The sequence below is a fragment of the Uloborus diversus genome, chromosome 8 (genome assembly GCF_026930045.1).
Source record: "Uloborus diversus isolate 005 chromosome 8, Udiv.v.3.1, whole genome shotgun sequence".
Lineage (NCBI taxonomy): Eukaryota > Metazoa > Arthropoda > Arachnida > Araneae > Uloboridae > Uloborus > Uloborus diversus.
The window spans coordinates 147,254,428-147,268,813 of record NC_072738.1 but is presented as its reverse complement, the minus strand read 5'-3'; positions in this window follow the sequence as shown (position 1 = coordinate 147,268,813).

The window sequence follows — 14,386 nt, the reverse complement described above, 5'->3', positions numbered from 1 at the left end:
TGCAAAAAACAATTTTCCTTCGACATAAAACTTGTTTCAATTCTCCCTTTACCGTAATTTATATTTAAAAATTAAGGATTTCTTAATTTTATTAGCTCTAACTTACTCTGTTGTTTGCAGTAAAGAAATTTAAATAGAGAGGTTAAACCTATGGTTAAAAAGAGATGAAATCATGGAGAAGAGTCATTAAAGGTGTCTGGAACACAAAAATCCGTCAAACTTTGCAATTTTTTTTTTTTTTTTTTGATTACTTAAAAAACTTTTCCGGTTTTTTTTTGCTTAAAAGGACGTTTGAATTTTGTTTCTATCGAAATTAGAGCGAAAGATATAATTATTTTTGTTGCATGCATTCAACTAATGTTATATTTTACTTTAAAACTTTAAACACGTTTTTCTCCAAGGTGCAATCTCTCCCGATTTTTTGCTTTAGAACTCTTATAAGTTAAGAGCTGATAAAGTAATGAAATTTAGAACATATCTTTTTCAAACAGTTTACTTTAATTTTTATTTGGCAATTTGAAGGGGAAAAAAAACGTTGACAGCAAAAAAAAATGTGATTTAAAAAAAAGTATCTTCGAATTTTTCTAAATTTTAATTGAATAAATATTTTTTAAATCGCCGAATAAAAATTAAAGCTTAGGTATTTGTGCAGAATTTCCTTAAAAAGATTTGAGAGATTCTTAAAAAGATTAGAGGTCCGGGTTTCCTGGGAGAAGAAAAAAACTGGTAAAATTAAAGTTTCATATTTTCCATATGTTTCGAAAATTAACTTAGAACTACCACTGTAACGAAAAAAAAAACTACTGTTTATGTGTAGCCATAAGGGTCCCTTGGTAAAAATTGTAACCGGTAGCTAAATCATTTCATTGCTTTAGGAAATTTTAAAAATTCGATGATAAAATCTAAATTATAAGTGAACATTTTTGAAGTTTGAGGGTATACTATATGTCTAAAAAAAAGTCTGAGAGTATACGGCGTATATGTAGGCTTGCCAGACGTCCCAGTTTGACCGGGACAGTCCCTGTTTTTCAACAAAATCCCGGTGTCCCGGCCGGTTTACTTCACGTCCCGATAAAAGATAAATTTGATTAGATATGACCATAAAAGTCTAAAAATAATTAACTGTGAATTATTATTTAGGATTGAACGTTGACTTGTAAAATTAATACCGGATTAGCTGGTGAAGATTTTTACAACAAATTTAAAACCAAAAAAAGACTATCCAAAAAGTCCTATAAAATCTAAATATTTTTCAATTTTTAAGCAATTTTTCTTGGTCAGAAAGGACAGGTTTAGTATTCCTGTAGTTTTCAATTATTCCAAGAAAATGACGCCACAAACGAAGAAAAGTGCGACTCAAGTCACGTAGAGAATTTCTTATTATTTAGCTTTCAATCATAAATTTGAGTGTTGAAACATGCATATTTTTTTAACGGGAAAGTTTGGTTTGAAATGACTTGAGTCGCACTTTTCTTCGCTTGTGGCGTCATTTTCTTGGAATAATTGAAAACTACAGGAATACTGAAACTTTCCTTTCTGATCGAGAAGAGTTATTTTATCCTTTTGAGTGCATTATGAAAAGTGCTTAGTATTTTTTAAAAAAATATGTTATTTATTTCTCATTCAAAGTGTTTTTATAACTAAAACAAATTGTAAATATTTACCTCTACGAAGTAAAATGCTCAAATTTTATCTACTCATATCATTTTGTATCACCCCTGTTTTAGGTTTATAACTAGGACCCATTTACCCATTTATTCATAGTATTAAGAATAAACTGCCCTATAAAACACCCCAAAAATCAGCCAGGGGTGTGTAGCCTTTTGTTTACTAACGACGCTGGGGGAGGGGGGGGGGCATTCCGGTGTCCCGGTTGAACATTTCAGAAATCTGGCAAACCTACGTATATGGAGCATACCCTATGGGAACACCCCTGCTTGGAACAAACGTCCAATGGTAAATAATGCGTTTTTTCAATGCTTGCTTTCGTAAACTTTATGCACGTGGTCAAAGAAAATCCCCCAAAACTTTTTTTTTTTTCAACGACACCAATTACGTATCAGATAAAAGGAATTTATCTTTAAAATATATTTTGTAGTTCACTTGTGCTCTGATTTGCTCCAAATAGTTTATATAAACGGTCAACTTTGCGTGAGCTAATGATTTCGTGAGAAAAATGTTCATTCTCTAACATTTTCTGGGGGTGCAGAGAAGCTATCTCGTTAACAAGCGTTGACAAATATAAAGATTATTGATGAAGTTGGGATTGCAAGGAAATAAATGAGCTGCTGACACATCAAATGGGGCGAGGCGAAAAAGAATCTATGGAGCTATAGTGTATTTCCAAAACAAGTCGTCAATATTATAAGTATTTTGTTTACACGTGAAAAAATCGAATTACGACGAAACCTGAAATTAACCCTGATTTGATGTGAAATTCAGTGGAAATAGCGTTTCCTAACTGATAAGCTGTCAAGAAGGCTTTGAAAATGAGTTCAAAATACGGGACAGGACAGTTTCTACTTCTGGAAAGAATATCTTACCGACATTGAACATTTTCTTATGAAAATATTTAAGTATACGTATATGCTTAAAACATTTTCTACAATATCTATTTTACACTTTTTTTTATTGGGAAACAATACAGGGGATAGTTCAAAAGAAACGTCCCCTTTTTATGAGGCACTAGCGACTTATCAGTTGAACCAATCGAACCAAATTTTTACAGGTGGTTGATTGAAGCTTTGCGCTCGAGATTATGATTATTTTAAATAATACAGAGCTCCCGGTTACGGTTACAGTGAAAGAATTTCGAAATTTTTGAAAGATAACACCCACTTTTTAACCGACTTCAAAAAGGAGGCGGTTATCAGTTCATACCGTATGTATGTTTTTTTTTTTGTTTGTCCACTCATAGCGTCTCACCTAGTGAACCGATTTTGATGATTCTTTTTTTAATGGATAGAGGATGGCTCAACTTAGGTCCCATTACTTTGTTTGACCATATTTGCTCTTTAGATAAAAAGTTATGGGCAAAAAACAGTAAATTTCCCTATTAAATGATTAAAATCATATTGTAGCGAAGTTCGCTCTTTTCATCCGTGGATAACGGTGGCTCAGTGGTAGAATTCTCGTCTCCCACACGAGCAACCCGGGTTCAAATCCCGACTAGGACAAAGTGAATTTTACTAAAATTTCGTTTCTACTGTTTCCCGTATTTTCTCGAATGTTCTATTAATTTCTGTATCTTTTCAAGTCTGGAAAGTTCCAGCACTTTTTCAAGTTGTATATAAGGAGATGTAACGTTCATTCGTGGTTCTGAATAAAGATCTCGAGTCGAGACTAACGAGTATTCGCTTCATTTGGCTTTCACATTGTCTTCGCTATCTTCATCTACGCGACAAAATGAAACTCATTGTTATAAAAGTTTGGTGCCATATAACTGTAACATTAATAGTAATTGTAATGATAATTTTGAATAAAGGCTTTTCTAAAGCAATACAGTGATATAGAGCCGCACTTCTTACTAGGTAACTTCTTACTTTTACTGAAATATCTACATTTACACTAAAAAGAATGAAATAAAAAAATTTTGAAAAAAAAATAGAACCGACTTCAAAATTGCTCTAAAAAGTGAAAAATAATTTTATTCTTTAAACACCTTCGATAATACTTTTAAACATAATTTTTGAAGTTGGCGCAAAAACAAAAAGTAAAATCCATTGTAACCATGCTTCGTTCATATTTTTATCAAAAAATCATCCAAAGTTAGGAACGAAACATTTATATCGTTACTCAAATATGCTGTCATCAATGCGTAATGCATGTGGTAGTGAAGAAACTGGACCTGGTTAAATTTATACTTGTAGTTGAGTTATGGCTGTGAATGATTTTATCGATCGTTTTTGCGCCAACTTCAAAAATTATGTTTAAAAGTATTATCGAAGGTGTTTAAAGAATAAAATTATTTTTCACTTTTTAGAGCAATTTTGAAGTCGGTTCTATTTTTTTTTCAAAATTTTTTTATTCTTACACAAATTGATCAACATGTTGAAAAATCATAAATGATGTTGGACCCGGCAGCAGATTTTTTTTCCCAGTAGTCAGCGAAGGAGATTAAAAGACCCAAAAGTACTCTTAAGGTAGACTAGCAATAAATTAGTCGTCACACTTACTATGAATAAGCAAAAAGAAATGTTTGAAAACGAGATACCAAATTAAAAAAAATACGAGTAAAAGGAAGGCAAAAAAGATTCAAAATAAAATAGAAAACTGAGGCACAGGTAGCTTCGGAAGCAAGTATTATTGACCTCTTAGTCACTGAGGATTCTTGCATAGATTTAGGAGACTTTTTTTTTCACTTGCGAAGCTCCAGCAAAATAGGGGATCAAGTGAACCTAGTTTCCCCTGTATATCTTAGAACCAAAAGCTAACAAAAATATTCAGTTGCCGAGGATTCAGTCACTGAGAATTCTTGCAGAGATTTAGGAGACTTTTTTTTTCACTTGCGAAGCTCCAGCAAAATAGGGGATCAAGTGAACCTAGTTTCCCCTGTATATCTTAGAACCAAAAGCTAACAAAAATATTCAGTTGCCGAGGATTCAGTCACTGAGAATTCTTGCAGAGATTTAGGAGACTTTTTTTTTCACTTGCGAAGCTCCAGCAAAATAGGGGATCAAGTGAACCTAGTTTCCCCTGTATATCTTAGAACCAAAAGCTAACAAAAATATTCAGTTGCCGAGGATTCAGTCACTGAGAATTCTTGCAGAGATTTAGGAGACTTTTTTTTTCACTTGCGAAGCTCCAGCAAAATAGGGGATCAAGTGAACCTAGTTTCCCCTGTATATCTTAGAACCAAAAGCTAACAAAAATATTCAGTTGCCGAGGATTCAGTCACTGAGGATTCTTGCAGAGATTTAGGAGACTTTTTTTTTCACTTGCGAAGCTCCAGCAAAATAGGGGATCAAGTGAACCTAGTTTCCCCTGTATATCTTAGAACCAAAAGCTAACAAAAATATTCAGTTGCCGAGGATTCAGTCACTGAGAATTCTTGCAGAGATTTAGGAGACTTTTTTTTTCACTTGCGAAGCTCCAGCAAAATAAGGGATCAAGTGAACCTAGTTTCCCCTGTATATCTTAGAACCAAAAGCTAACAAAAATATTCAGTTGCCGAGGATTCAGTCACTGAGGATTCTTGCAGAGATTTAGGAGACTTTTTTTTCACTTGCGAAGCTCCAGCAAAATAGGGGATCAAGTGAACCTAGTTTCCCCTGTATATCTTAGAACCAAAAGCTAACAAAAATATTCAGTTGCCGAGGATTCAGTCACTGAGAATTCTTGCAGAGATTTAGGATTTAGGACTTTTTTTTCACTTGCGAAGCTCCAGCAAAATAGGGGATCAAGTGAACCTAGTTTCTGTATATCTTAGAACCAAAAGCTAACAAAAATATTCAGTTGCCGAGGATTCAGTCACTGAGGATTCTTGCAGAGATTTAGGAGACTTTTTTTTTCACTTGCGAAGCTCCAGCAAAATAGGGGATCAAGTGAACCTAGTTTCCCCTGTATATCTTAGAACCAAAAGCTAACAAAAATATTCAGTTGCCGAGGATTCAGTCACTGAGGATTCTTGCAGAGATTTAGGAGACTTTTTTTTTCACTTGCGAAGCTCCAGCAAAATAGGGGATCAAGTGAACCTAGTTTCCCCTGTATATCTTAGAACCAAAAGCTAACAAAAATATTCAGTTGCCGAGGATTCAGTCACTGAGGATTCTTGCAGAGATTTAGGAGACTTTTTTTTTCACTTGCGAAGCTCCAGCAAAATAGGGGATCAAGTGAACCTAGTTTCCCCTGTATATCTTAGAACCAAAAGCTAACAAAAATATTCAGTTGCCGAGGATTCAGTCACTGAGGATTCTTGCAGAGATTTAGGAGACTTTTTTTTTCACTTGCGAAGCTCCAGCAAAATAGGGGATCAAGTGAACCTAGTTTCCCCTGTATATCTTAGAACCAAAAGCTAACAAAAATATTCAGTTGCCGAGGATTCAGTCACTGAGGATTCTTGCAGAGATTTAGGAGACTTTTTTTTTCACTTGCGAAGCTCCAGCAAAATAGGGGATCAAGTGAACCTAGTTTCCCCTGTATATCTTAGAACCAAAAGCTAACAAAAATATTCAGTTGCCGAGGATTCAGTCACTGAGGATTCTTGCAGAGATTTAGGAGACTTTTTTTTTCAAGCTTAGCAAGAAGCTCTTAGAACCAAAAGCTAACAAAAATATTCAGTTGCCGAGGATTCAGTCACTGAGGATTCTTGCAGAGATTTAGGAGACTTTTTTTTTCACTTGCGAAGCTCCAGCAAAATAGGGGATCAAGTGAACCTAGTTTCCCCTGTATATCTTAGAACCAAAAGCTAACAAAAATATTCAGTTGCCGAGGATTCAGTCACTGAGAATTCTTGCATTCTTGCAGAGATTTAGGAGACTTTTTTTTTCACTGAGAATTCACTTGCGAAGCTCCAGCAAAATAGGGGATCAAGTGAACCTAGTTTCCCCTGTATATCTTAGAACCAAAAGCTAACAAAAATATTCAGTTGCCGAGGATTCAGTCACTGAGGATTCTTGCAGAGATTTAGGAGACTTTTTTTTTCACTTGCGAAGCTCCAGCAAAATAGGGGATCAAGTGAACCTAGTTTCCCCTGTATATCTTAGAACCAAAAGCTAACAAAAATATTCAGTTGCCGAGGATTCAGTCACTGAGAATTCTTGCAGAGATTTAGGAGACTTTTTTTTTCACTTGCGAAGCTCCAGCAAAATAGGGGATCAAGTGAACCTAGTTTCCCCTGTATATCTTAGAACCAAAAGCTAACAAAAATATTCAGTTGCCGAGGATTCAGTCACTGAGAATTCTTGCAGAGATTTAGGAGACTTTTTTTTTCACTTGCGAAGCTCCAGCAAAATAGGGGATCAAGTGAACCTAGTTTCCCCTGTATATCTTAGAACCAAAAGCTAACAAAAATATTCAGTTGCCGAGGATTCAGTCACTGAGGATTCTTGCAGAGATTTAGGAGACTTTTTTTTTCACTTGCGAAGCTCCAGCAAAATAGGGGATCAAGTGAACCTAGTTTCCCCTGTATATCTTAGAACCAAAAGCTAACAAAAATATTCAGTTGCCGAGGATTCAGTCACTGAGAATTCTTGCAGAGATTTAGGAGACTTTTTTTTTCACTTGCGAAGCTCCAGCAAAATAGGGGATCAAGTGAACCTAGTTTCCCCTGTATATCTTAGAACCAAAAGCTAACAAAAATATTCAGTTGCCGAGGATTCAGTCACTGAGAATTCTTGCAGAGATTTAGGAGACTTTTTTTTTCACTTGCGAAGCTCCAGCAAAATAGGGGATCAAGTGAACCTAGTTTCCCCTGTATATCTTAGAACCAAAAGCTAACAAAAATATTCAGTTGCCGAGGATTCAGTCACTGAGGATTCTTGCAGAGATTTAGGAGACTTTTTTTTTCACTTGCGAAGCTCCAGCAAAATAGGGGATCAAGTGAACCTAGTTTCCCCTGTATATCTTAGAACCAAAAGCTAACAAAAATATTTGCCGAGGATTCAGTCACTGAGAATTCTTGCAGAGATTTAGGAGACTTTTTTTTTCACTTGCGAAGCTCCAGCAAAATAGGGGATCAAGTGAACCTAGTTTCCCCTGTATATCTTAGAACCAAAAGCTAACAAAAATATTCAGTTGCCGAGGATTCAGTCACTGAGAATTCTTGCAGAGATTTAGGAGACTTTTTTTTTCACTTGCGAAGCTCCAGCAAAATAGGGGATCAAGTGAACCTAGTTTCCCCTGTATATCTTAGAACCAAAAGCTAACAAAAATATTCAGTTGCCGAGGATTCAGTCACTGAGAATTCTTGCAGAGATTTAGGAGACTTTTTTTTTCACTTGCGAAGCTCCAGCAAAATAGGGGATCAAGTGAACCTAGTTTCCCCTGTATATCTTAGAACCAAAAGCTAACAAAAATATTCAGTTGCCGAGGATTCAGTCACTGAGGATTCTTGCAGAGATTTAGGAGACTTTTTTTTTCACTTGCGAAGCTCCAGCAAAATAGGGGATCAAGTGAACCTAGTTTCCCCTGTATATCTTAGAACCAAAAGCTAACAAAAATATTCAGTTGCCGAGGATTCAGTCACTGAGAATTCTTGCAGAGATTTAGGAGACTTTTTTTTTCACTTGCGAAGCTCCAGCAAAATAGGGGATCAAGTGAACCTAGTTTCCCCTGTATATCTTAGAACCAAAAGCTAACAAAAATATTCAGTTGCCGAGGATTCAGTCACTGAGAATTCTTGCAGAGATTTAGGAGACTTTTTTTTTCACTTGCGAAGCTCCAGCAAAATAGGGGATCAAGTGAACCTAGTTTCCCCTGTATATCTTAGAACCAAAAGCTAACAAAAATATTCAGTTGCCGAGGATTCAGTCACTGAGGATTCTTGCAGAGATTTAGGAGACTTTTTTTTTCACTTGCGAAGCTCCAGCAAAATAGGGGATCAAGTGAACCTAGTTTCCCCTGTATATCTTAGAACCAAAAGCTAACAAAAATATTCAGTTGCCGAGGATTCAGTCACTGAGGATTCTTGCAGAGATTTAGGAGACTTTTTTTTTCACTTGCGAAGCTCCAGCAAAATAGGGGATCAAGTGAACCTAGTTTCCCCTGTATATCTTAGAACCAAAAGCTAACAAAAATATTCAGTTGCCGAGGATTCAGTCACTGAGGATTCTTGCAGAGATTTAGGAGACTTTTTTTTTCACTTGCGAAGCTCCAGCAAAATAGGGGATCAAGTGAACCTAGTTTCCCCTGTATATCTTAGAACCAAAAGCTAACAAAAATATTCAGTTGCCGAGGATTCAGTCACTGAGAATTCTTGCAGAGATTTAGGAGACTTTTTTTTTCACTTGCGAAGCTCCAGCAAAATAGGGGATCAAGTGAACCTAGTTTCCCCTGTATATCTTAGAACCAAAAGCTAACAAAAATATTCAGTTGCCGAGGATTCAGTCACTGAGAATTCTTGCAGAGATTTAGGAGACTTTTTTTTTCACTTGCGAAGCTCCAGCAAAATAGGGGATCAAGTGAACCTAGTTTCCCCTGTATATCTTAGAACCAAAAGCTAACAAAAATATTCAGTTGCCGAGGATTCAGTCACTGAGAATTCTTGCAGAGATTTAGGAGACTTTTTTTTTCACTTGCGAAGCTCCAGCAAAATAGGGGATCAAGTGAACCTAGTTTCCCCTGTATATCTTAGAACCAAAAGCTAACAAAAATATTCAGTTGCCGAGGATTCAGTCACTGAGAATTCTTGCAGAGATTTAGGAGACTTTTTTTTTCACTTGCGAAGCTCCAGCAAAATAGGGGATCAAGTGAACCTAGTTTCCCCTGTATATCTTAGAACCAAAAGCTAACAAAAATATTCAGTTGCCGAGGATTCAGTCACTGAGAATTCTTGCAGAGATTTAGGAGACTTTTTTTTTCACTTGCGAAGCTCCAGCAAAATAGGGGATCAAGTGAACCTAGTTTCCCCTGTATATCTTAGAACCAAAAGCTAACAAAAATATTCAGTTGCCGAGGATTCAGTCACTGAGAATTCTTGCAGAGATTTAGGAGACTTTTTTTTTCACTTGCGAAGCTCCAGCAAAATAGGGGATCAAGTGAACCTAGTTTCCCCTGTATATCTTAGAACCAAAAGCTAACAAAAATATTCAGTTGCCGAGGATTCAGTCACTGAGATTCTTGCAGAGATTTAGGAGACTTTTTTTTTCACTTGCGAAGCTCCAGCAAAATAGGGGATCAAGTGAACCTAGTTTCCCCTGTATATCTTAGAACCAAAAGCTAACAAAAATATTCAGTTGCCGAGGATTCAGTCACTGAGAATTCTTGCAGAGATTTAGGAGACTTTTTTTTTCACTTGCGAAGCTCCAGCAAAATAGGGGATCAAGTGAACCTAGTTTCCCCTGTATATCTTAGAACCAAAAGCTAACAAAAATATTCAGTTGCCGAGGATTCAGTCACTGAGGATTCTTGCAGAGATTTAGGAGACTTTTTTTTTCACTTGCGAAGCTCCAGCAAAATAGGGGATCAAGTGAACCTAGTTTCCCCTGTATATCTTAGAACCAAAAGCTAACAAAAATATTCAGTTGCCGAGGATTCAGTCACTGAGAATTCTTGCAGAGATTTAGGAGACTTTTTTTTTCACTTGCGAAGCTCCAGCAAAATAGGGGATCAAGTGAACCTAGTTTCCCCTGTATATCTTAGACTTTTTTTTTCACTTGCGAAGCTCCAGCAAAATAGGGGATCAAGTGAACCTAGTTTCCCCTGTATATCTTAGAACCAAAAGCTAACAAAAATATTCAGTTGCCGAGGATTCAGTCACTGAGATTCTTGCAGAGATTTAGGAGACTTTTTTTTTCACTTGCGAAGCTCCAGCAAAATAGGGGATCAAGTGAACCTAGTTTCCCCTGTATATCTTAGAACCAAAAGCTAACAAAAATATTCAGTTGCCGAGGATTCAGTCACTGAGGATTCTTGCAGAGATTTAGGAGACTTTTTTTTTCACTTGCGAAGCTCCAGCAAAATAGGGGATCAAGTGAACCTAGTTTCCCCTGTATATCTTAGAACCAAAAGCTAACAAAAATATTCAGTTGCCGAGGATTCAGTCACTGAGGATTCTTGCAGAGATTTAGGAGACTTTTTTTTTCACTTGCGAAGCTCCAGCAAAATAGGGGATCAAGTGAACCTAGTTTCCCCTGTATATCTTAGAACCAAAAGCTAACAAAAATATTCAGTTGCCGAGGATTCAGTCACTGAGGATTCTTGCAGAGATTTAGGAGACTTTTTTTTTCACTTGCGAAGCTCCAGCAAAATAGGGGATCAAGTGAACCTAGTTTCCCCTGTATATCTTAGAACCAAAAGCTAACAAAAATATTCAGTTGCCGAGGATTCAGTCACTGAGGATTCTTGCAGAGATTTAGGAGACTTTTTTTTTCACTTGCGAAGCTCCAGCAAAATAGGGGATCAAGTGAACCTAGTTTCCCCTGTATATCTTAGAACCAAAAGCTAACAAAAATATTCAGTTGCCGAGGATTCAGTCACTGAGGATTCTTGCAGAGATTTAGGAGACTTTTTTTTTCACTTGCGAAGCTCCAGCAAAATAGGGGATCAAGTGAACCTAGTTTCCCCTGTATATCTTAGAACCAAAAGCTAACAAAAATATTCAGTTGCCGAGGATTCAGTCACTGAGGATTCTTGCAGAGATTTAGGAGACTTTTTTTTTCACTTGCGAAGCTCCAGCAAAATAGGGGATCAAGTGAACCTAGTTTCCCCTGTATATCTTAGAACCAAAAGCTAACAAAAATATTCAGTTGCCGAGGATTCAGTCACTGAGAAAATTCTTGCAGAGATTTAGGAGACTTTTTTTTTCACTTGCGAAGCTCCAGCAAAATAGGGGATCAAGTGAACCTAGTTTCCCCTGTATATCTTAGTATATCTTAGAACCAAAAGCTAACAAAAATATTCAGTTGCCGAGGATTCAGTCACTGAGAATTCTTGCAGAGATTTAGGAGACTTTTTTTTTCACTTGCGAAGCTCCAGCAAAATAGGGGATCAAGTGAACCTAGTTTCCCCTGTATATCTTAGAACCAAAAGCTAACAAAAATATTCAGTTGCCGAGGATTCAGTCACTGAGAATTCTTGCAGAGATTTAGGAGACTTTTTTTTTCACTTGCGAAGCTCCAGCAAAATAGGGGATCAAGTGAACCTAGTTTCCCCTGTATATCTTAGAACCAAAAGCTAACAAAAATATTCAGTTGCCGAGGATTCAGTCACTGAGGATTCTTGCAGAGATTTAGGAGACTTTTTTTTTCACTTGCGAAGCTCCAGCAAAATAGGGGATCAAGTGAACCTAGTTTCCCCTGTATATCTTAGAACCAAAAGCTAACAAAAATATTCAGTTGCCGAGGATTCAGTCACTGAGGATTCTTGCAGAGATTTAGGAGACTTTTTTTTTCACTTGCGAAGCTCCAGCAAAATAGGGGATCAAGTGAACCTAGTTTCCCCTGTATATCTTAGAACCAAAAGCTAACAAAAATATTCAGTTGCCGAGGATTCAGTCACTGAGAATTCTTGCAGAGATTTAGGAGACTTTTTTTTTCACTTGCGAAGCTCCAGCAAAATAGGGGATCAAGTGAACCTAGTTTCCCCTGTATATCTTAGAACCAAAAGCTAACAAAAATATTCAGTTGCCGAGGATTCAGTCACTGAGAATTCTTGCAGAGATTTAGGAGACTTTTTTTTTCACTTGCGAAGCTCCAGCAAAATAGGGGATCAAGTGAACCTAGTTTCCCCTGTATATCTTAGAACCAAAAGCTAACAAAAATATTCAGTTGCCGAGGATTCAGTCACTGAGGATTCTTGCAGAGATTTAGGAGACTTTTTTTTTCACTTGCGAAGCTCCAGCAAAATAGGGGATCAAGTGAACCTAGTTTCCCCTGTATATCTTAGAACCAAAAGCTAACAAAAATATTCAGTTGCCGAGGATTCAGTCACTGAGAATTCTTGCAGAGATTTAGGAGACTTTTTTTTTCACTTGCGAAGCTCCAGCAAAATAGGGGATCAAGTGAACCTAGTTTCCCCTGTATATCTTAGAACCAAAAGCTAACAAAAATATTCAGTTGCCGAGGATTCAGTCACTGAGGATTCTTGCAGAGATTTAGGAGACTTTTTTTTTCACTTGCGAAGCTCCAGCAAAATAGGGGATCAAGTGAACCTAGTTTCCCCTGTATATCTTAGAACCAAAAGCTAACAAAAATATTCAGTTGCCGAGGATTCAGTCACTGAGGATTCTTGCAGAGATTTAGGAGACTTTTTTTTTCACTTGCGAAGCTCCAGCAAAATAGGGGATCAAGTGAACCTAGTTTCCCCTGTATATCTTAGAACCAAAAGCTAACAAAAATATTCAGTTGCCGAGGATTCAGTCACTGAGAATTCTTGCAGAGATTTAGGAGACTTTTTTTTTCACTTGCGAAGCTCCAGCAAAATAGGGGATCAAGTGAACCTAGTTTCCCCTGTATATCTTAGAACCAAAAGCTAACAAAAATATTCAGTTGCCGAGGATTCAGTCACTGAGGATTCTTGCAGAGATTTAGGAGACTTTTTTTTTCACTTGCGAAGCTCCAGCAAAATAGGGGATCAAGTGAACCTAGTTTCCCCTGTATATCTTAGAACCAAAAGCTAACAAAAATATTCAGTTGCCGAGGATTCAGTCACTGAGATTCTTGCAGAGATTTAGGAGACTTTTTTTTTCACTTGCGAAGCTCCAGCAAAATAGGGGATCAAGTGAACCTAGTTTCCCCTGTATATCTTAGAACCAAAAGCTAACAAAAATATTCAGTTGCCGAGGATTCAGTCACTGAGAATTCTTGCAGAGATTTAGGAGACTTTTTTTTTCACTTGCGAAGCTCCAGCAAAATAGGGGATCAAGTGAACCTAGTTTCCCCTGTATATCTTAGAACCAAAAGCTAACAAAAATATTCAGTTGCCGAGGATTCAGTCACTGAGGATTCTTGCAGAGATTTAGGAGACTTTTTTTTTCACTTGCGAAGCTCCAGCAAAATAGGGGATCAAGTGACTTACCTAGTTTCCCCTGTATATCTTAGAACCAAAAGCTAACAAAAATATTCAGTTGCCGAGGGATTCAGTCACTGAGGATTCTTGCAGAGATTTAGGAGACTTTTTTTTTCACTTGCGAAGCTCCAGCAAAATAGGGGGATCAAGTGAACCTAGTTTCCCCTGTATATCCTTAGAACCAAAAGCTAACAAAAATATTCAGTTGCCGAGGATTCAGTCACTGATGAATTCTTGCAGAGATTTAGGAGACTTTTTTTTTCACTTGCGAAGCTCCAGCAAAATAGGGGGATCAAGTGAACCTAGTTTCCCCTGTATATCTTAGAACCAAAAGCTAACAAAAATATCATTCAGTTGCGAGGATTCAGTCACTGAGAATTTCTTGCAGAGATTTAGGAGACTTTTTTTTTCACTTGCGAAGCTCCAGCAAAATAGGGGATCAAGTGAACCTAGTTTCCCCTGTATATCTTAGAACCAAAAGCTAACAAAAATATTCAGTTTGCCGAGGATTCAGTCACTGAGGATTCTTGCAGAGATTTAGGAGACTTTTTTTTCACTTGCGAAGCTCCAGCAAAATAGGGGATCAAGTGAACCTAGTTACCCCCTGTATATCTTAGAACCAAAAGCTAACAAAAAATATTTTCAGTTGCCGAGGATTCAGTACACTGAGGATCTTGCAGAGATTAAGGAGACTTTTTTTTTCACTTGCGAAAGCTCCACA